This window comes from Lolium perenne, unplaced genomic scaffold, assembly GCF_019359855.2.
Source record: "Lolium perenne isolate Kyuss_39 unplaced genomic scaffold, Kyuss_2.0 unplaced66, whole genome shotgun sequence".
Taxonomy (NCBI): Eukaryota; Viridiplantae; Streptophyta; class Magnoliopsida; order Poales; family Poaceae; genus Lolium; species Lolium perenne.
In genome coordinates this window covers 79,574-103,598 of record NW_027249024.1, presented here as the reverse complement: position 1 = coordinate 103,598, position 24,025 = coordinate 79,574, and the positions used below count along the sequence as shown (strand labels likewise).

General features: G+C 47.4%; 1 long non-coding RNA gene across 1 annotated transcript; it reads left to right on the top strand.

Moving 5' to 3' along the window:
- The first annotated feature begins 21,723 nt into the window (after positions 1 to 21,723).
- LOC127301948 (uncharacterized) lies at positions 21,724 to 23,064 on the top strand. Its single transcript, XR_007852524.2, has 2 exons — positions 21,724 to 21,863; positions 22,000 to 23,064. It is a non-coding gene; the product is annotated as an uncharacterized lncRNA (long non-coding RNA).
- Positions 23,065 to 24,025: the final 961 nt, after the last annotated feature.

Sequence of the window (24,025 nt, the reverse complement as noted above, 5' to 3'; positions counted from 1 at the left end):
CTTTCCCCGTCGGTCGAGGACTTGTCGTTCTCAGACCAGACAGAGAAATCGTGACTGGACTCCTCCCCGGCTTCGATGGCGCGGCGGGTGTTGGCCGCATGGGCCTCCTCCGGGTCCCACTCCGGCGTCGGCTCGCGGGAGGAGGAGGATTGGGTGGAAAGACCCGATGAGGCAGAGGAGGAAGAAGACATGGTGGCGCAGGAGGGCTTTTGGAGTGCTAATGCGAAGGGGATGAAGAAGCAAACTGTTTGGAGCGGTTAAATAAAAGGGGATATAGTGGAGATTCAATGCCACAACAGTTTCCGAGGAGGTGGTGCCCAAAGAGAAAAAAAACTGCCAAGTCACGCGGAGAAATTGAGAAGGCAAGGCATCATGATGAAGGATACTGCGACGGTTCTGCCACGACATGACCTGACGAAGAAAAAGCGGAGTGATTTTGGAATTATCGATTCCAAAACCAGGGGGGCATGTGTTATCACCAGAATTTGACCGAGTCAGAGGTGGGCCGCGATCAAGATGGGCTTGAAGAATATACATGGAAGAATATATGTGAATCGGCCTTATATGCAAAGTTTGGGCTAGTTTGCCCGTGTATCTGTAATATAGTAGGATACGTGTCGATTAGATAGAATTTGGCTCGTGCCCGGTTGGGATTATTCCCACGTTAGAAAGTCTACGGACTATAAATATGTATCTAGGGTTTATGAAATAAACAACAATCACGTTCACCACAAACCAATCTAGGCGCATCGCCAACTCCCTTGTCTCGAGGGTTTCTTCCGGGTAAGCATCATGCTGCCTAGATCGCATCTTGCGATCTAGGCAGTACACGTTTATTCGCTGTTCATACGTTGCTCGTACTGAAGCCTTTTTGATGGCGAGCAACGTAGTTATCTTAGATGTGTTAGGGTTAGCATTGTTCATCGTATCATATGCTGTCGTCGTGCAACCCTTAGACGTCTAGCCGCCCTTACACCTATCTTAGGTGTAAGGGCGGCACCCCGCTTGATCATTATTTAGTAGATCCGATCCGTTATGGTTGCTCCTTGTTCTTCAAGGATTAGTTTAATATCTGCATAGTTAGGCCTTACAAACGGGTTGAAGGATCCAGTGGCGCGTAGGGTGTAGTTTGCTAGCCCTAGACAGGATGTTCCGGGGATCAACTTCGTGTTGGTTTTTAGGCCTTGTCTAGGTTCGGTTTACGATCACCGTGCGTGGCCGCCAGGCTCAATCACGAGTAGGATGTTCCGATTATGTGGTGAAAACCCTAAATCGTAGTTCGTTTTAGCTTTATATTGATCAAGCAGGACCACCATATATTCGTACACCTCGTACGGATCATGGGTGGATCGGCTCTTTGAGCCGATTCACAGGACAACCTGAGAGCCGATCGAGGCTCGTATTTAATGTTTACGTGTATGCCATGCAGGAAACTAAGCGAGGCACATCCATCACCTTCCTGACCAGGTATAGGTCAGGTGGCACGCCCTTGCACCAGCATCGGACGTGCATGCCGAGCCTTTGCGGGCCGTCGCTCGGAGGGACCAGGGCCAGCCGCAGTCCTGGGAGCCTCCCGGCTCTACTTTGTTGCCCGTCGCTGCTCGCCGGTGGGTTTCTGACCGCAACATGATCTTGATCATGTTAGGCAGCTCACAAGATCCAACAATGAAGCACATGAGGAGAAGACAACCATCTAGCTACTGCTATGGACCCATAGTCCAGGGGTGAACTACTCACTCATCACTCCGGAGGCGACCTTGGCGGTGAAGAGTCCTCCGGGAGATGATTCCCCTCTCCGGCAGGGTGCCGGAGGCGATCTCCAGAATCCCCCGAGATGGGATTGGCGGCGGCGGCGTCTCAGTAAGGTTTTCCGTATCGTGGCTCTCGGTACTGGGGGTTTCGCGACGAAGGCTTTAAGTAGGCGGAAGGGCAACGCGGGGGGCCACGCGAGGGCCCCACACACCAGGGCCGCGCGGCCAAGACCTGGGCCGCGCCGCCCTGTTGTGGCGGCGCCTCGTGGCCCAACTTCCTTTCCCCCTCGGTCTTCTGGAAGCTTCGTGCAAAAATAGGACCCTGGGCGTTGATTTCGTCCAATTCCGAGAATATTTCCTTTGTAGGATTTCTGAAACCAAAAACAGCAGAAAACAGCAACTGGCTCTTCGGTATCTCGTTAATAGGTTAGTGCCGGAAAATGCATAAATATGACATAAAGTATGCATAAAACATGTAGATATCATCAATTATGTGGCATGGAACATAAGAAAGTATCGATACGTCGGAGACGTATCAGTCGGCATTCACCAGAACTCGCTGAAGAGGACACGTGTGGACTTCCATGTTTCACACGACGGGTCCGAAAAACTCGAGTTCCATCAGGATTCAAGCTACCCGATAGTTTCAAGAAATTCGATGGCCTGCAAGACCCCGAGGATTGGCTAGTCGATTACCTCGAGACAGTAAAATTGATAGGCGGGACCAGAGCGACAGCCATGCAGAGCATCCAGATACATCTGAGCGGAGCCGCCAGATCATGGATAAAGAAGCTTCCCCCAGGTTCCATCGACAGCTGGGAAAGTTTTGAGGACGTGTTTATCAAGAATTTCCGGTCAACCTGCAAGAAACCTGCGACACTAGAGGAGTTGAGGTCATGTCGACAAAAGCATGATGAATCAATGAGGAAGTATATCCAAAGGTGGAACATCATCAAAAACTCGGCAGAAAATATATCTGACGAAAGAGCGATAGATGCATTTTTGGGAGGAGTTCGACGAGGAGATTTCGTGGAGGACTTGGGGAGGACAAACCCAAGAACAGTATCAGCATTAATGGAAATAGCAAACAGATGGGCAGATGGTGAAGATGCGGTACATAACAAACGACATAGGTCCCCAGAGGAAGATCGCAGTCGAAATTTCCAAAATAGGCGCCGATTTCCCCGTCAATTTTCAAGTTACGATGCACCTGGCCAAATATCGGCTGGCTTTCGGGGAAACAATGGAGGAAATAGTAGAGATGACTACCAGAGAAGCAACGCACAGCAAGGCGACAATAGAGATAACAGGCAAAATAGCGGGTCAAGGTTTCAAAGACCTTTTGTGTCCCCCGAAGAGATGATGAACGGGCCGTGTCAGATGCATTTCTTTCTCGATAGCAATGGAAAAAGACAGTCAGGACACTTGCAAAAGGATTGTCGAAATTTCCAGGCAATGTTAAGATGGGCAGGACATGCAAATGCTCAGGCAGCGCATAGAAATCCTCAAGGACCTAGGAGTGAGATTCACTTGCCACCTCCTCTCGCGATTACAGATGAAAATCGACATCAGCTCAGAATAGCGGCAGCACCTGCTCCACTGCCCTATGTTGATCCTAACTCTAACGGAGCGGTCTCGATGATTCAGAAAGGTAGGCCATCCAATAGAGCTCAGAAAGTAATCTCGCGACAAGTGTTTATGGCAGAGAAAATGCCACCACCAACAGTCGAGTACCTTAACTGGTCAGGGCAAGATATTGGCTTCACAATAGCTGATCATCCACAGCAAGTTCCTCGACCAGGGCAGTCAGCACTGATCTTACCAGCAGTAATTGCGGGATTCGATGTATCTCGAGTATTCATAGATGGTGGCAGCAGTTTAAACCTTATGTACGCAGATACGCTAAGGAAGATGAATATTTCCCTCGCAAATTTGAAACCAACCGACACACGTTTCCACGGCATCACACCAGAAAAGCCAAGTTACCCACTGGGGAGGATCAATCTCGACGTTCAGTTTGGGACCCGAGAAAACTACATGATAGAAAGGTTGGAATTCGAAGTTGTGGATTTCCCGTCGCAGTATCACGCTTTGTTGGGGCGACCAGCATATGCCAGGTTTATGGCGGTCCCACATTACACGTACTTACTTTGGAGGTTACCTGGACCCAAGGGACCAATCACAGTCAAAGGAAGCTTTGCGCTGGCCGATAAATGCGACAAAGATTTTCATCGACTATCAGAAACCTTCGGGATGCAGGCAGAGTACGCAGCGTCAAGGCTCATGACTGATTATGATGTGCTGCCAGACGTAGGGAGGCCCAACAAGGAATCAACTTTCAACACCGCTAAAGATTCTAAGGAAGTGCAGATCCACCCAACCGATCCGAAGAAAACGACATCCATCGCGACAAACATGGACCTCGCATAGGAAAGCGCGCTCGTCGAGTTCCTCCGTGAGCACTGGAAAATCTTCGCATGGTGTCCAGCTGACATGCCAGGAGTACCCAGGGAACTTGCCGAGCACCACCTAAACTTGGATCCAATAGCAAGACCAATCAAACAACCGCTGCGGCGTTTTTCGGAACCAAACCGCAAAGCCATGCTGTCAGAAATTGATCGACTTAGAGAAGCTGGTTTCATTAAAGAGATATCTACCGAGGCCACTTGGGTAGCTAACCCAGTGATGGTGCCGAAGAAAAACACGAAAGTCCTTCGCATGTGTGTCGACTTTACGTGCCTCAATAAACATTGTCCAAAGGATCACTTTCCCCTCCCAAGGATCGATCAGATTATCGACTCCACGGCAGGATGTGAACGTCTTTCCTTCTTGGACGCATATTCTGGTTATAACCAGATCAGATTAAAAGAAGATGACGAAGCCAAAACAGCGTTCATCACATCGTATGGCGTATTTTGTTACAAAACAATGCATTTCGGGTTAAAAAACGCGGGAGCAACATATCAACGGATGATGCAAAAGTGCTTAGCAACACAGATTGGGAAAAATGTGCAAGTAAAGTATACATCGACGACGTCGTCATCACATCAAAAAAGGGGGCAACATTAATCGAGGACTTGAAGGAAACTTTCGACAACCTCGACAAATTTTGTCTCAAGTTGAATCCGACGAAATGTTCTTTCGGCGTCCCTGCAGGAGAACTTCTCGGGTTCCTAGTTTCAGCAAGAGGGATTGAAGCAAATCCCGAAAAAATCCAAGCTATCGTAACAATGAGGAAGCCAACAAAGTTGAAGGAAATACAGCAGTTAACTGGGCGAGTTGCAGCTTTAAGCAGATTCATCGCCAGGCTGGGAGAAAAGGCGCTACCATTCTACGCCTTAATCAAACAAGGAGAGAAGTTCCAGTGGAACGAAGATGCAGACAGGGCCTTCGAGGACCTCAAACGGAAAATTTCGACACCACCAATTCTAGTGGCGCCAAAAGAGAAAGAACCGCTCCTGTTATATATTGCGGCTACACCTCAGGTGGTCAGCACGGCGCTAGTTGTCGAAAGAGAAGAAGAAGGAAAACTCCATGGAGTACAGAGGCCAGTATATTTCATCAGCGAAGTATTATCGCTGTCAAAACAGAGGTACCCGCAGTACCAAAAGCTAGCATATGGAGTATTCACAACCGCAAGAAAATTGCACCACTATTTTTTGGCGCATCCGATAATAGTGGTCAATGAGGCGCCTTTATCCAACATACTCAATAATCCAGAAGCTATAGGCCGTGTCTCCCTTTGGGGAATAGAACTTTCCCCTCGGGACATCACGTATGAAAAAAGAAAGGCAATAAAGTCACAAATTCTACCAGACTTCATCGCAGAGTGGATGGAATTGCAAAACACAGGACCTCCGGATTTATCAAGAACCTGGACTATGAACTTCGACGGGTCCAAAAGGTTAGAAGGAGCTGGAGCAGGGGTGATACTCATATCACCTGAAGGCGACAAATTAAAATACGTCTTGCGGATGACGTTCCCAAACGCATCTAATAATGAAGCAGAATATGAAGCCCTCATACATGGGATGAAGATGGCAAAAGCCTGCGGCGCAACTCGACTAAAAATATTTGGCGACTCACAATTGGTAGCTCAGCAAGTCATGAACCAATGTGATGCGGTCAACGATAGCATGGTGGCGTACAAAGAGATGTATAATGAGCTGGAGAAGCTGTTTGACGGATGCGAAGTAAACCATATCAGTAGGCTGAGCAACGATGAAGCCGATGTTCTTGCAAACATCGGGTCGCAGTGTCTCGCAATTCCTCCAGGTGTGTTCTGGGAAGAGATAACAGAAAGATCCACAAAGCCGAAGAAATCACCAAAGAAGGAGAAGAACGAGAAACCCTCGGGGGATGTGAAAGAAACATTGGAAGAGGAAGAAGAAGAGGAACAGGATCTAGTACTGATGGTGCAAATCCCATGGATGCAGGTGTACATATCGTATATCCTAAGGAAAACAATACCCGACGATCCAGTTGAAGCAAGGCGAGTTATCAGGCGCTCCAAAGCTTTCACAGTGATTAAAGGGGAGTTGTACAAACGAAGTATTTCGGGTGTGTTACAAAGGTGCGTCACACCCGAAGAAGGAAGGATAATCTTAAAGGAAGTACACGAAGGAGTATGCGGCCATCACGCAAGCAGTCGAGCTATCGCGGCCAAGGTTTTTCGAGCCGGATTTTACTGGTTAACAGCAATCGAGGACGCAAAAGAGATAGTGCGAACTTGTGACGCGTGCCAGAGATTTGCCGCAAAACCCCACTCTCCGGCGGCGGAATTGATGCCCATACCTTTATCTTGGCCCTTTGCTCAGTGGGGTCTCGACATGGTGGGAAAGTTACACAAAGCCTCGCCAGGAGGATATGAGTATATGCTCGTCGCGGTCGACAAATTTACCAAGTGGATAGAAGCAAAGCCGATAAATTCACCAGATGCAGTGTCAGCAATAAAATTCGTGAAGGGCATCGTTTTTCGGTTTGGAGTACCTCATAGCATCGTCACGGACAACGGCAGTAACTTCACATCCAAGGAATTCAAAGCGTACTGTGCAGAGGTAGGCATTAAATTGCACTTTGCGTCAGCTGCACATCCTCAAACCAATGGTCAAGTCGAGAAAGCCAATGGCATCATCTGCAATAGCATCAAGAAGCGTTTGTTAGGGCCGCTGGAAAAAGCTCGACACACTTGGCCAGAAGAGCTGCCGAGCGTGTTATGGAGCATCCGAACAACGCCAAATACAGTGACACAGGAGACTCCGTTTTTTCTGGTCCATGGGGCAGAGGCAGTGCTGCCGATAGAAATAGAGCACGACTCTCCGAGAGTCACGGAATACAATGAAGAAACCTCCAGAAGAGCATTGGAAGACGACGTTGACGCACTCGATGAAGCTCGAGACGAAGTACTGTCAAGGGTCTCTAAATATCAGCAAGACCTCAAAAATTACCACAGTCGACGATTGCGACCAAGGTCCTTTCAGGTTGGAGACCTAGTTCTGCGACTCAATCAAGAGCGTACTGAAAAACTTGAGTCACCATGGCTTGGCCCTTACGTCATCACAGAAGTCATCGAAGGAGGAGCGTACAGGATCAAGGACAAGAAGACAGGGAATCTCGAGAAGAACCCCTGGAATGTGGCACAGCTAAGGCGTTTTTACGCTTAGTGTCGAAATATAGTCCTCCTTGTAAAAATACAAATGTACTGAAACACCCGCGAGCTTTCAGACGCACTCTTTTCCTTTTTCGGGGCACCGAGTGGGGCCGGGAAAGGTTTTTAATGAGGCGGGCTCGCGGGGCTGCAATAAAATAAAGATAGTGGAAATATATATCTTTTCTTCGACACGATCAGGGGCTTACGCCTCGAAGCTGCAATATAGATGAACTTAACTGACAAAATTATCTCGCCTTGGTACCGAATACCTCGCCAGATAAAAAGAAGACACAAAATAGCAACGAAAACAGAGCAAAAACACTCGGGGGCTTATACCCGCAAATATAGTATACTCAATAAAAATTCAGATGCCTTGGTTTACAACCTCGCATAGAAAATAAAGAGATTTACCACCGAAACACTCGAGGGCTTGAGGAAGAAAAATAGAAATATCCCCTAAAACTTTACAATACAATATATGTATACAACCATACAGGATGCCACTTTAAGAGAAAAATCGACAAGTCCAAAGAAAAAGAAAGTCAATTCCGGCTCAGTATATTATCTATGGTCATCCGCCCAGTATTTGCAGTGCGGGTACTATGTTCAGCATAGCTGCCCCTTACAAAGAATTCAGAGTCCATCCGAAGAAGTTCGTCCATCATATCTTCTGCAACAGTGGTCACATGATCATCAATTTTACTGACGTCCCTCTTTCTTTTCGCCATCTTGGCTAAACACTTGGTAACAATTTGGCTCATGTCAAATTTGGGATAGCAGATTTTGATCATCATCATAGCAAACCTGGCACCGGCAGATAGTTGAGCCCGTACAAAATTATGGATACGAGGAGCATCCCGAAATTTTTCCATTAAACCAAGAAGAGTGTCGGGTGCCTCGTTCCGAGGAAACATGGTCTTGTAAACCAAGTACAAGGTCTTGGTGCAGAAATCAAGGAAATCGTGAACCTGACAGGCGCGATCTTGAAACCTGACAATCTGTCGGGTACGTTCTGGAGTGGCCCAGAAAAGAGAACCATGTTCAAGAGAAAGGTTAACAAGGAGATTAGTCCTTATGTTGACCCTCTCGTCTTCAGCAGCAGCGTCGAGAAATGATCCTATTTGGCGACAGCATAAGAATCGCAACACAGAAATAACAAGGAAGCAGAAGAAGTCTTGATGTGCAATATTATACCTGACATATCCGCACTGGCTTCATTCATCAAATCAAGCATACAATTTTCTCGGATGGTCGCTTTTTCAGCTTCAGAAACAGCGGCTTCCTTAGCAGCTATGGCATCTTGAGCCTGTTGAAGTGCAATCTTCTCTCTCTCGGATGATTTTCGAGACTGCTCCATTATCATAAGTGATTGTTTTTTCAAAGACTGGAGTTGCTGGCGAAGTTCTTCCAAATCCTCTGCTGAATTTGTACTTGAAGAATTTTCAACACGTTCGACAGCCAAAGGAATTTTCTTCGAATGGGACGACGCAGGTAACGCAGCAGAAGGACGAGGAGTCGCAGAATAGTTGTCAAAAATCAACTGAAAGAAAAGGCGTGACATCAATCATCAAGCAAAGATAGATCTCCGTTGATTCTCAAAGTATGTACATTGCTATTACAAAATAAAGGTCCCTACGGGACTATTGAAGCAGCTGTCGCTAAAACTAACTAGGGCGACAGCATCAAAAGATAGAAAAAACTAAAAGAGAAGACAGTGTGGTCTACTAGACCTCCGGCTTGGACGAGCTAGGCGCAGGGGTAGGCGCGAATCCAAGATAAGCGAGGACCTTCTTTGTGTTGGGCTTCGCAGCCCTGATCAGTGACCGCCACTTCGTAGTCTCCATCTCCTGTGTGTCGCCAACTTTGCTCCAGTCGATGTTCTCACGATCGTCGGCAACAAGGGCAACAAGATGCTTTCAACAGCCGACCTTCATATTTTCCTGGCGCACCTTCAGCCCAAGATCTTTTGGCGGATTAAAGCACTTGGCAAGAGCAAGGAAAGTTGCGGGTTCCTCTTTCTTCGGGAAGAAGTAGGGGAAGAGTCGCGACAGCCCTGCTTTAGCTTGATCAATGCCCTCACGTGCTTCTGTTCCATGAAACTCAAGGAACGAAAGGGCGTCAAGGAGAGGATCATTGTCGGGATCTTCAAGTTCAAATTCTTGAGATGTTTTATCTGTCAAGATAAAAACTTATTGATTACCAAACGAGTGAAGGAAAGAAAATCCAAAGGATGTGAAGTGGTTCAGATACTTACTGACAAAGCGACGGTTTTGCGACCTTAGGCGTTTAATAATCGCTTCCTCGCGAGCAGATTGTGCGGCTATATGCTCGCTCAGCGAAGTTTCAGCATCGTGAAGTTTCTTCTTAAGATCTTCGACACCAACAGCATCGGCCCTGGCCTTGTCAGCCTCTGCTCTAGCTTGAATAGCATCTGATTCGGCCTTCTTACGAGCCTCTTCACTTTGCTCTAATTTTTGAGCAAGTGTACTGGCACGCTCGTTGACCTCTCGCGCTTTTCTCAGAAAGTTAAATATAGTTAAAAAACATCGACAACAAAGGAGTAAGAAGGCAAGGGCAAAAAGAAGCAGCAAGGCATTACCTTCAGCTTTACTGGCATAGTTATGGTACCCAACAAATTGGGCACCGAAACGAATGAATTCCTTAATCAAAGGCTGTTAAAAGAAAGAGAGAGAAAGAAAGCATCGGTACGGAATAAAGGGTGATAGCACAAAATAAAGTACACAGAAAAAACATCGGCAGAATCAGAAAATATGCAGGAACTTACATCATCCAGAAGAGGAGTCGAGGAGCCACCCAATTGTAGGGTAGGCTGTGTAATTGATTCAACTCTCGCCCTTTTTGGTGAAGGGACAAGAGGGCTTGCAGGAGGAGTAGGTGCGTCGGTGTTTTGTTGAGGAGGCGAAGATTCCTCTCCTTCAACGTGCACCTCAGAAACAACTAGAGTATGCGACGTACTCGTTTGAGCAGTCGCATCAAGAGCTGGCATTTCTTCCTCGTCATCACTACGATGAAATGACGACAAGATAAGAAACAAGATAGACAAAGGTCTTCAAGTAGCAAAACAATAAGAAACAGAAAATGACTTACGAACTGACGAGAGCTTCCAGGTATGGATCGAAAGCTGCCTTCCGACGTGAAGGAGCAGCTTCTTCGGCTTTGGAAGTGCCGGAATCTTCGACATCAGTCCTCTTCCTTTTGTTCTTCGGAGATACAGCGGGAGGAGGAGAGTGTGTCGAGGTAGTATCCTCGGATTCAGCTTCCTTTTCAGAAGATCCCGCAGATTTTCGAGAACCTGCGGGTTCACTATCAGCGCCAGGAGCATCTTGGTTATCATCATCGATAACGGCTCGTTCGTCGACTTCCCCACCTTCAGGAAGGGGCGGAAGAGAGACAATATTTGGATGGTTCTGTATAAAGGAAAAAGAGATGTCAATAAAGCAGTTATGCAGAAGATGTCAAACAAACATAGAGAGTTGATAAAAAGTTACCTTGGGGAGCGCATTGGCGGCGCTATATGGTTTTACCCGACAAGAGGACGGAACAGGATCTTTTTTGCTGAGGGAGGAAATTTTTCGGACAAGCTTTTCTAACTCCTTGACCGATAAATCCACCGACAGGCGATCCACATCCTTATCGCCAGTATACTTCCAGAGAGGATTTTTGCGAGCCTGCAGAGGCTGCACTCTGATTCTAAGGAAATAGGCCGTGATTTGAATACCCGATAGTTCTTGGCCGCGGGTGTTTTGCAGCTCGCGGATGCGAGTCATCAGTGCTTCCGTCGCCGTTTCTTCTTCTTCGGTAGCATCTGCATCCCAGGAACGGCGGCGGTGGATTTTCTCGGCACCGTCAAAAGGAGGAATATTGTCTTCAGCACATCCATGGTTCTCCTCATGGATGTACAGCCACTTCTTGCGCCATCCTTGAACTGAGTCAGGGAATTTGACATCGAAGTAATTGATATCTGGGCGAACGGAGATAACAACGCCGCCTATATTATAGGAGATATTGGGAGAGCCATTACGGCGGCAGAAAAAGATACGCTTCCACAACGCCCAGTTTGGTTGGACGCCGAGGAAGGATTCACAAAGAGTGATGAAAATGGAAACATGGAGGATAGAATTGGGTGTGAGGTGATGAAGTTGCAGTCCATAAACGAAAAGCAACCCCCGAAGAAAAGGATGAATGGGGGCAGAGAGGCCGCGGATGAGATGATCGACGAAACTAACCCGATACTCCATCGGAGGAGTTGGATAACTTTCTTCACTGGGGAAGCGAATCGCATCCTGTCTCTTGCTGATCCCCAGTTTCTTCAGCAGGTTGATGTCTTGTGAGGAGATTTTGGATCTCTCCCACTCTGTGTTCGCCAGATCTTCAGTCGCCATCTTCGATTCAGGTGTGCTATGCCTGGTGAGTTTACGCGGAGGCATCAACAATGGCGTCGGAGCAAGGTGCGAGTATGGTTGAGCTCAAGAGCTTTACGGCGCAAGGGAGGATTTTTTGACAGAGGAGAACGGAGGAGCGGCGCGAGCGAAAGGACTAGAGGAGGAAGACGACGCCCTTATGTAGAGGTGCGGTGAACCGTCACGCCATTGGATTGACAAATTACGCCACAGATGGTGTACACGTGGACAAGGGGTAAACGGTAATTTCATATAGACGAGAAAGTGTAGCAACTACAGTACTTGCACCAGGAAAAGCGGAGGACGTGTGTCCCCTACTTGCACGACGTGTCAATATGATGCGGAGTTTGGGCCCGCAAGGCAGTGAGAAAGAACATCTCGCAATTTCAATATACATTGGTCGTGGCTGTCATCAGCAGTGATGTCACCTTGGTAAAAGAAAATCTCGGCTATGAAGCTTGGAAAGAATGGCGACAGCATAAGGTTGTTTCGAGAGCTTTTGAACAAATACAAGTTTTTGCCCAAATGCTCGGGGGCTATTTTGGAAAAAATGAAAAGGTTGAGAAAGTCAAAATAAGAAATGGCGAGAGTCTATGATCAAATACAAGTATTTGCTCATAGCCTCGGGGGCTACTCCCATCGGGAGCGCTGTTCGCGCACCCGATAGATTTAAAAAATTATGCGACAAGAGAAAAATATAGCGACATAAGCCATGGAGCCTACACTCAAGCACAAGTTCTTGACTGTAGCCTCGGGGGCTACTCCCATCGGGAACGCTGTTCGCGTGCCCGATGAAATTATAAAAAAAAAAGAGAAGGGAAAGAAAGAAAAAGAAAAAGGAAGTGAGTATACTTCGAGTTATACAAATAACTCTACATATACTCCCATCGGGAAAGCAATATAAGTCATCCATTGACTCAATAAAACTAGCAGGAGGGCCCGCGCATTTGCGCGGCTAGAATCATAATTCATATCACGTGTGTCATGGTTCGCCTTTATCCATTATGTAGTTCTTTGGTGTTTGTAGAATCATAATTCATATCATATGTGTTATATATAACTTCCAAGATATATATACCAATTGAGACTTTATATGTGTATTTCTCATTCCATCACAGAATGCAACTCTTGTCGTATTTGTTAGGATCAGCAGTCATGATTTGTCCTAATGTTATTGTTGAGACATCCTAAATTGTATTCTGATCCAATAGATGCATCACTGGTTGCGCGAAGTGAGTCGGCAATATTTACTATTTATGGTCGTAAAGTATATTCATGGGTTTGATGTGTATATGGGTTTGCACAAACGTGTTTTGTCGCTCGAAAGAAACTGAGAGTACATTATTCTAGCGCAAACTGACTTTTGGCAGTGCCAAACAATCAATATAATAGTTCTAACGGAATAACAGAAGGCTTGTTAAGTCTGTTCAGTGGATTTTTCCTTTATTTTTTCACATTGTTGAGTGACATTAAGAACAATGTGATTTTCTATTAAATATTCACCTGAATGATAAGTGAAATCTAGTCATGATTTGAGTCTGTGTTTTCACTCTACATAATAAATTCTAAATTATAGGTTTACTGATAATCTTGAAGTACAAATTGACTCTCAATTTGCATCTTGGATATCTGACATTCATGGGTAAGCAATGCTATCATTGATTCTGTTGACTTAATCTTGGTGAGAATCTAGGACCATCTTCAAAGTAACCCAAATAATATATAAGTCGCTAATATCACATGGAAGTTATAAATGTAAATATGACTACTGTCATACCTGCTGACTTGGGGCACACTGCCAGGCAGCGCCTGCCCGCGTTTTTCGTGCAGTGATCAATGTTGGTCTTTCTGTGACTGTTCTTGTAGAGCATATTGATCCTTAGTGAATTCATAGAAACAACTGAAAAAATATATGATGATCATTTTCACATAATTTTATCTGTAGGAGCCGAAAATATATATCCTGGTAGTAATTTAACAATAGTCGAATTGGTCTAATCAAACAACCTCGCCGCCCTTCCTGTAATATTGCATGTTTGTCATCTTCTGTTAGCTCGCTTAATTTCTTTGTGGACATGTTGTTGTTTCCTTCAGAACTACGTTGAAGAATTTTTGTTTATTGATAACATACACACATATGAATTTAGATCAGAAAATCAGAGATTACTACAGAAAATGAACATGGATTTTATTTTGTTAATAAGGAAGCTGCGGTAATGGTTAAGATGGAAACATCTAAACACACATGAAGACCTGTGGATATTACTCGTACTTGATTACTTCGTTCAGCTGTGGTGCTCCATCTCCTCGATCTGTGCATGTAGGCTGCATCTTATCACATCGGACGACCTCTTGCTCTTATATGGGCATATGAGCAAATCCAGTTTTAGATTTCTTTGCTTCACTGATTTTGATACTCCTCCATAAACCTGGGCATTCGCGGTTTAGCTGGTTTTGGACGGGTTACTGAAACCGGCATATAATCAGGGGTCTCGTACGGTTTGGTTTGGACGGGTTCAACGGTTTTGGCCGGTTTGCTACTTAGCATAACAGATAGCGCGCAGCGATGCATGTGTGTCAATAGAGATCAGAAAATAGCGAGCATGGATAGGTAACCCAGCAGCGATACATAGCTCGACGCCACGACGTAGGCCGTCCTGGACGTCGAGTGCTCATGCCGCCGCGGCGCAGCTCAACGCAACGATGTCGGCCGTCCTGGACGCTGCGTGCTCTGCCGCCGGGGCGCAGCTCAAGGCGACGACGCCGGCCGTCCTAGACGTAGAGTGCTAGTCCCGCATTGGCGCATCTCAAGTCGACGACGCTGGCCATCCTGGACGCCGCGTTCTCGTGCAACCGCCGCACAGCTCAAGGTGACGACGCCCGGCCAGCCAGGACGCCGCGTGTAGCTCAAGGCAACGACGTTGGCCGTCCTGGACACCGTGTTCTCATCATGACGGCGCGGTGCAGCTCAAGGTGTCGACGCCCGCCCGTTCCTGGACGCCGCGTGCTCGTGCCGCGACGGCGCAGATCAAGGCAACGATGCCCGGCCGGCCAGGACGCCGCGGCGCAGCTCAAGGCAACGACGTCCCGCAGACGTGGCCGAGTATCAATTATGCGAACTTGCAGGTTCTGCTTCGTACTGTGTGTTCATCGTCCTGCACCCATGCACTCATCCGGTGTTGATTCACTGCGCTGCCGCTCGCCGCCGGTGATCGATCAATCTAAGAATGTACGGCAGATCGACGGTACCTCGTTCCTTGCATCCATCCAAGGAGGGGGTCCTTGAAGAAGGTGGGGCGCATGATGACGACGGGGATGGCGCTGTGAAGCTCTGCGAGCAACATCTCGCCCATGGCCTCCTGAGTCCTGACAGCTTCAGCTTCTCGCACTTTGATGATGATCGTGTCCATCGCTCCGCACCTATGCACAGATCAACCGTTAGTTAAACATGAATGCTGCTCATGAGCCGCCGGCAATATCAATCTACCGAATATCAGGCCGACCGGCCGATCGATGGTCGTTCATTGCATCCATCCGTGGGAGATCATTGAAGCTTTTTTTTAGGCGCATGAGATGAGACGATGATGGCGTCGTGGACTCGAGCTGGCCTAGCAGCATAGCAGCACCTTGTTCACACGTTCGTGTTGTAACAACCGAAGTGCTGCCGTGCTGGGAGACCGTAGCAGGGGCAGCTCCTTCATGGATTTTTTCTGTCCTCTGGTCGTCGGCCGGAGCCTTGGCGTCATCGCCGGCGTCGTCCTGCAGGGTCGCCAACCGGCCGCAGCTCGTCCTGAGATATCCTGGTACCTGCCTTCCGCGAGATGCAAGCGATCCCGTCTCTCTATTTATTTCGATCGGTTATATATGCATCTCCTTTTAGATTGGACGTGCGTGCCTAGGCATCTATCGGTGTACCTTTTAAATTTGCTATCTTGTAGCTGAGTCATTTATCTAGATTTCAGATTGCTGTGCGGTATCTTTTTTAGATTGGACGTGACGTGTTGATCTTAGACACGTATCTGTGTACCATTGAAAATTTATTTCTTGAACCGGTGTACATTTTATTTTGAGATTGCACGTGCCGTACCGTTTTAGATTGCAAATGTGCGGCCCTTTGAGTTGGCTCTCGTGCCATGCTATACATAATAAATCTCTACCGTTCCTTAATCTTTGTTTTGGGGGGATAAATCTAAACCATTGGTTTGTTGTTGTTTTAATAATATAATAGATACTGAGGGGATTAATGGAGCCACCCTCCTCTCTCAACTTGTTACGTGCATCCCATATATGCCAGAAAGTCACTGCCAAAACTGTTGCTTGGGTAGCTCCGTTGTTTACAAGAAATTCAGCTAACCAAGTTTTTGGAGAAATGAATCCTCTACGGTTCAGATGGACATCGTATCCTTTCTTCACTTCACTCCAAATCTCCCTTGCAACAGGGCAGAACAACATTGCATGCTCCACCGATTCCTGAAATGAGCAGTGAATACATGCAGGTGAGGCCGGAATCTGTCGACGTTGGAGTTGATCTCCACTTGGCAGGCAATTGTGTGCAAACCTCCACAATGTGATCCGCATTTTCCCAGGTGCAACAACCTTCCACAACGCCTTCCAGAATTGTTCCTCTGCAGCCGTGTTAGAGACCATGCCACGCCCCTTGGCGCTTCGTGCCACCAACGCCGATTCAGACTTTGCAAGATGATAAGCCGATTTGACAGTATAAGAGCATCTCCAGTCGCGTCCCCCAAAGCGTCCCCCAAAGGGATTTGGGGCGCGCCGGACAAAAAAACCGTTCCAGCCGCGTCCCCCAAAGCCCATTTTTGTCCGGCGCGCCCCCATACGGTGTCCGGCGCCCCGAGCCCGTCCCCGTCCCACAGGGGACTCACCGGGGACGCCGGACACAACGAAAAGCGAGGCGGGCTTCCACATGTCGGCGACTATTTGCATAAACCGTTGGTTCACGCCTCTTTTCTCGTCGCTCCTTCCTTCCCGCGCCTCCCACCCCACCGCCGCCGCTGGATTTCCCGGCCGTTTGGGCGTCTGATCTCTGCTGAGAGTCGGCACCGTTGTCGCGGCTGGGGCTCCCGCCGGTCGTGGCGCCGCCGCCGCGTCGCCAGTGCGTCCCAGAACGCGCCATCAAATCCGCCCCACCTCCGCGCACAGAAGGTGCTCGACGACTTGCCAGGTAGGCGCGATTGGCCGCTGTTTGTTCCGTCGTCTGCCTCGGCGCAATTTTAACCATTGATTTTGCTGTAGCCATGGACAGCGACGATGAGATGGTTGCCCTGCTGCTGGAGGACGAGCAAGCCTTCGACGACGACGTGCAGGAGCATTTGCTGATCATCGCGTCCCTCCAGGACATGCTTGACGCTGAGGCGGAGAAGAGGAAGAGGCCGCGCCGCGGAGGATCAAGGCCGGGAAGAAGGAAGTCGAAGCCCCGGCAGAGGATGGAGGGGCATGCCATGCTGCACAACGACTACTTCGCCGACGACGCAACACATGCTGACAATTTAATTATGTTTTTTCGAAGTTTTATATGTATTTTGTTTATGTTGAACCGATTTGAATATTAGTAAAGAGTTTTATTCTATCTATTTAAATTATTTTTAATGTTTGGGAGCGGCGTTTGGGGGACGCGACTGGGGAGCGACGTCCCCCAAAGGCGGCACGAACAAAACACGTCCCCCAAACGCTCGATCCGGCGCGGTTTGGGGGACGCTTTAGGGGACGCGGCTGGAGATGCTCTAAACGCCAAAACGGCTATGTGGCCATGATAGAAAGTCTTCTCCACCATGACGACTGATGGGAATCTGCAGAACCTTTGTAGCGATCTCATCAACAAATGTGGACTTAACACGATCAGCATCCCATGATAAAGAGCCAGGCTCAAATAAGGAATCCACCGTCTGGTTCTCAGTAAGAGGGGTCAGGGTACTTAGCATTTCAGCCTTGGTTCCTGGAATCTAGTTGTCTTGCTCAATCTTAATAGTAGCACCATTACCAACACCCCAACGGGCACCCAGATGAATCAGTTTCCGCCCATGAAGAATACTCCTCCACGTGTATGAAGCAGACCGCGGGCACGGTGCATCCCAAAACGAATCATGGGGAAAGTATCTGCCTTTTAGAACACGGGCACACAGAGAATTAGGATCCGTAGCCATCCGCCAAGCTTGACGTCCAAGCATAGCCTGATTAAATATCTCCATGTCACGAAATCCCATCGCCCCCATAGACTTGGGAGATGATAGCCATTCCCATGATCTCCAGTGCAATTTGCGCTTCCCATTTTCCATTCCCCACCACTGATTGGCAATCAGCTTCCGCGTTTGCTCATAAATAGCCACTGGTAAAAGGAAGCAGCTCATCACATAAATCGGAATCGCCTGTATAACAGCTTTCAACATAGTTTCATTTCCTGCTCTCGACAAAGGCCTATCCGAATTGCCGCTGACCAGCCGCCGGTGATGTTGGCGGCAGGGCCTGCCGCCGCTATCACTGGCGGCACGTTAATAAGCTGGCCAGCTCCGTTAGCAGGCGTTGAGCCAGTGGGCCATGCCGCCGCCGGCGCTGGCGGCAAGACTGCATGGCGCCATTGCAGGTCTGCTGTCGTTGGCGCCATGGGCGGATCCACCATCCCTCCAGCCTGGGCGGCCGCCCGGGCTTGACGGTGGCGGCACCCCTAGTATCATATGGTGTTCTATAGCATTTTATCCTAAAAAATGGCATGTGAGGCATGTTTGCCCAGGCTTCTAGAAAGTTCTAGGTCCGCCACTGGTTGGCGCGGTCGTGTTTTTAATCCAGCCATCTCTTTGCATTTAAAGCGGACAAAACGGAGCAGCACTAGCTAACCAGGAATACTATCGATCCATATTAAATCTGCCCTTTCTCTATCTTCAGTGGCGCGACGTATTTTATTGTCCGCGAATGTTTGTTTGCGTCGCGGCGTGATGCTAAAATGTCCGTTTTTATCCATGCGTCCGTTTGCGTCTGGGGTTGGCTCCAGCGGGGCGACGCATTTTTTTTACTTGTTTTTTTTCCTCTTCTCCATTTAAACATTAACGTGGCGTGGACGCGTGGCGTCGCCATTAACTTTGTTGGCGGAGGTGGGCCCGCTTGGCAGCCGAGACATCGCCATTACCCTGGCGCAGACTGCCGAAGCAACCCAACGGCGCCAGTCGCTGGCGCGTTCGAGAAGACTCATTTTTTGGCCCGACGGACGCAAACGGTCGCTCAGCGTCCGTTTGCGTAGCGCCGCTGGAGGCATCTCCAACAGGCCGACGCATTTCGGAGATCGCCAACGCCATGGACGAGCTCGCCGACGCCAGTACGGAGCTCGCGGAGGCGCGGGCGGCGATGGCAGCCCCTCCGGTGGCCCCACCAGCGGACGATGACGCCCCCGTGCCCCGCCGCTTCGAGTGCTTCGGCCACCAGCTCGTTCTGGTCGCGTCCTTGGACACCCTGGTTGGGGACGCCTTACGCCGTCAGGCTTGGTTGGCGGAGGAGGAGGCCAACAGCTATGCAGGGCCGGTCCTGAGAATTTTGGGGCCCGGGGCGAAATCAAAACACGGGCCCCTATAAATACTAAAACTTATATTGCACATATGAAAAGTGCATGCGAAAACAATATTGATATGCTCCTTCCGTTCCATGAAATTTATTTTATCTCTATCTAAATTTAAATGTACAAAGTTAAGATAAGTTTCATGGGATAGCGGAAGTACAATAATTTATACAAATTATTTTGAAGAGTTGTTCTAACATTAGTAAGTACAAAGCCATGGCGATAATAATATATAAATATTGACGGTAAGGATAAACATGTAAACTCTAACAATGGCCTGAAATGTTTCCTTGGGAAACCATGAGACAAATCAACCAACGTGTTTGACTGAAAAGAACAATGTGCTATTCCCTTTTTTTTGACATGGATACATTTCCTTTCTTTCAAGTTTTTTTAGGGTGTTCTTTGAAGTGAAGAGTCTACATTCCTGCATCAACCTATTTGCCATGGTCTATCCCCAGAATCTATCCCACCGGCCCACCCTAGCCATCCTTTTACAGTTAACTAAAATTTAAAGGGCCCAAATGAACTGAAGAAGAAAAAAAGATCAAGCCAACAAACGGGAAATAATAGGCCCAACTTGCAGCCCACTAGAAAGCAGCATAACGTTTCGTCGTCGTCTTCCTTCGACAGAAACTTCTGTCTTACTCCAATGGCGCCGCCGCAAATCAGTCACATCTCCTCCACTTCAGCATAACCTGTAGAAAGCTGGGACTTGGGGCCCCTTGGATTTGAGGGCCCGGGGCGGCTGCCCCGCCCGCCCTCCCTCAGGGCCGGGCCTGCAGCTATGCGATCGACATGGCTCGGGGGTTACTGTGCTCCGACCTACCTGGACTCGCTCCAGCGGAGGGCCCCTTCTCCCGTGCGGGTCGAGCATGAGAACCAGGAGCTGGCGGGCGCCATCGCCGCCAGAGACGAAGCGGTGGTGGAGGCGGCTAGGGACAGAGCCCGCTTTCTCACCCAGCTGACGGGGTTGCACGCGGCGTCCGAGACGAACGATGAGGCGGCGGCGGCCCATGCGGCAGCGGAGGAGGCGGCGGCGGAGGAGGAAGCGGCGGCGATGGAGGAGGAGGCGGCGGCTATGGCCAGAACAGTCCTGTGGGACTCCTCTCTGGCCGAGGCCCTCGAACGCCGCATGCAGGACGGGGTGACCAATCTGTGGTGTGCCCGGCGTGTGGAGTGCGAGAAGCGCTCGCGCTTCGACAACGGCGTCGGCCCCTCCGCGGCCAGTAGTAGGCTGCGCGACTGCGAGTAACCGAGGCCGGTGCCGGATTTCGTCGTGATTGACGACAACGACGACGAGTAGCCGCAGACGTTAGTTTTTATATTTATATTTCCCTTTCTTTACTATGTAAATTATGTTTTTTTGCTGAAAAAATCGAAAAAAAATGTGTCGTGCCGCTGGAGCCACCCAACGAAAACAGACGCGCGATCGATTTCGACCATTTGAGCTAACGCAAAACGAAGGCGCGCGGACATTTAGGACGTCTAATTTGCGTCGTCCCGTTGGAGATACCCTTGATATGAGGAGTATGTAGAAAAAAGGCAGATTTAATATAGTACCGGTGAATGGATCAATTAGTGTTTGCACTCAGTACCTAGCTAGCTCGGTTCCGTCCGTTTTAAATGCAAGGAGATGGATAGATTAAAAACAGGACCGCTCAGGCCGGCCATGGCACCATGCAGTCTTGCCGCCAACGCCGATGGCGGTATGGCCCACTGCCTCAACGCCTGCTAACGGAGCTGGCCAGCTTACTAACGTGCTGCCAGGGACAGTGGCGGCAGGCCTTGCCGCCATTATCAACGGCGGCAGGTGCCACGTGTCGCTTGGCACGCCCTGCCGCCACAGGAAGGTGGTCTTTTTTGGCATTTTTTTTTGCAGGTGGTCTTTTCTGGCAATTCGTTGGTGCAGGTGATCCTTTTTATCAAAAATTCCCATGCCTGAGGCCTCCATTTAAATTTGGATTCGCTTCTCTTCTTTGCGTGCGAAGGATATATGCATGGCTTGTTGCTTACTCATTCCACAATGCTTCTAATGTTGTTCAGTGAAACCTATCCACAATTTTAGTTTTACACTGGTTGTTTGTACAACTGCTGTATGGTCGAGTAATATGCAAACCTCTGAAAAATACATGTTATGCAATCAGTCTTATAAGTTATTATATCATTTTGTTTCCATAGATGATTTAGAAATTCGTTCATAGTTTAACTATTCTTGTTCATTGGGAAGCTACTTTGTGTGAATTTTGACTGAATTATAGCGTGTGAAGATGTGTGTATTAACATTAGTATTGCATTTGGTAATCACTTGAAGTATTTGTTTCATTTCGCAGGTCAGAATGGATATGATGTGGAGAAATTAAACACTTGTTCACTTCATCTCTTAGTATATGACATCTTATGTATCTACCTACTGTCAGTGTGCAAAGTTCTGGACTATTGTTGATTGATTGGATCTCCAATCTTGGCTGTTCTTGGTACGGTACTATCACCACGATGGCTGCCCTGCTTCACTTTAAAATTTTGGCAAATTTTTTTTACTGTACTCACGGTTCGTGCTAAAATTTGTGTATGATACACTTATATTTGATAATCTTTTTTACGTTTTCTTAGACAGTGGAGCTGTTTTGATATCATTTTTTGGTTAAAAAGGTAGCTCACGCAGAGAAAGGGGATGCAGTTTATATGGAGATACAGGAAATTTCTGTTACTGACTTTTTTCTGCAATGTTAAGACTATTGGAGGTAAATTATAATGAGATAGAAGTATGTAAGAAATTTTCTACTCTCATCATTGTTTTGCACAGTTTGATGTCATAAAGTCCAGTTGGCTCTAATAATGACTATCTGTTTTATTGACTATTGCCTGCAGGGGTTTTAATTGTATTGTGGAATTTATCAAGTGCTTCACATAGATGTTCAACTCTTCAAGGATCTTTTTTATCCAGCAGTTTGTTTCTTTTCTACTTGTTGTGACTGCGAGTCTGCGAGGTATATGTCTCCTTATTTCTAGAAGTTTTGTCTCGTTCTTGTACAGGACATTTCTGCAATGTCCATGCCTATCGTTTTGTGGTGTTTGCAGTGGTGGGCAAGAAATACACTATTTTACTTGTCTTGCATTTCCCTAAACGAAGTGCAGGCACTGGGCAGGTTAGCCTTTTCCCTTAGTTGTACTTATATTCTATCGATTGCTTGTATTTTGAACCTGTGTTCTTCACTTGTGTGTTTATATGTTAATGTAACTTCATTTGGTGCCTCTCTATGGTTTGGCCAATACTGTCAATGAGGTATGTGGCCTTTGTATGGTTTGCCCACTTTGTTTTGTTAACATGCACCGTCCTTTTGTATTTGCCCATGTCTTATTGCAGGTGGCTGATAATACACACTCAGGTCCTGGTCCAGGTTAAATGTGCTCATATTTGTGATATACAAAGAGTTGATAAGGTTTGCACTCTCGAAAATTGATCATATTAGAAATTTTTGTCGGTCTACTGTTTCTTACATTTTGTTCGTGGTTTGTCGTGAAATAGCTTCACTGAAGTTTTCAGTGGTTTACGAAATCTTTCCACATAATGTGTTTTATCATTTTCCTTGATCAAAAAGCATGACATGCTATCTATCACAACTCTCTCATACGAATTTATCTTCACAAGGTCTTGCAGTTTCTTGCTTTGAGAAATAGCTCCTAAACTAAGAATGAATATATTCCATGAATTATGAGTATGATGGTACCATCAAGACATCAATACTCATATTCTATGAAACTTCAAAGGATACCTCGGTTTAAAATTTTCACTTATCTACTTACATAAATAGGTGTTATGAACATAGTTTATATGATTTTCTTTCTTAATAATATCAAACATCCCATAGATAATATTTTAAGATGAGTAAGAACAGGCCTTCATGGTCTAGCGATGACTACAAGAACTCGAAAGAGCCGGAGGCGTGCCACCATCCTCGTCACCCCCTCATTGTAGTCGGGCAAAGCTTGTCGTAGTAAAACTTATTGTGGTAGACAAACGGGAAATCGTTGTGCTAACGTGCGGAAGGACCAACGCACAAAAGTAGCAGCCATCACCGATGAAGTGAAGCATATATCAGAAGCAACCGAGACCAAATCCAGTGAGATCCGCATGAGATAAGCCTTCACACGCCCTCCGACGATGCTACACGCGTCACTAGAAGGAGACTAGTAATGCTATTGTTCCTGCACAACTACCACAAACAAATTTATCTGCCATAGGCAAAAACATGGCCACACTTAGATCAGAATGCTAGAAGACGTTCCATGATAACTCAGAATTGAGCCGAATCCCGTAAGCTGGATGTATCAAAAACCTTCTTCAGAATATTTACATGCTTTACCATAACCTCAAGGTTACAAGGTGTCTGATTTTGCTAAATTTAATGGGGTGGATAGCAAAACAACTTTGGAACATGTTAATCAATAGTTAGCACAACTGGAAGAAGCTGGCAGGCAATAGCCTTTGAAAATGTGTTTACTTCCCTTGTGTTTAACTGGTGCCGTCTTTTCATGGTTTTCCCTTTTACCTTATGAATCTATTAATACTTGGTATCATCTAGAAAATAAATTCCATGAATGTTTTTATAGTGGTGATAATGAGATTAAGTTGTCA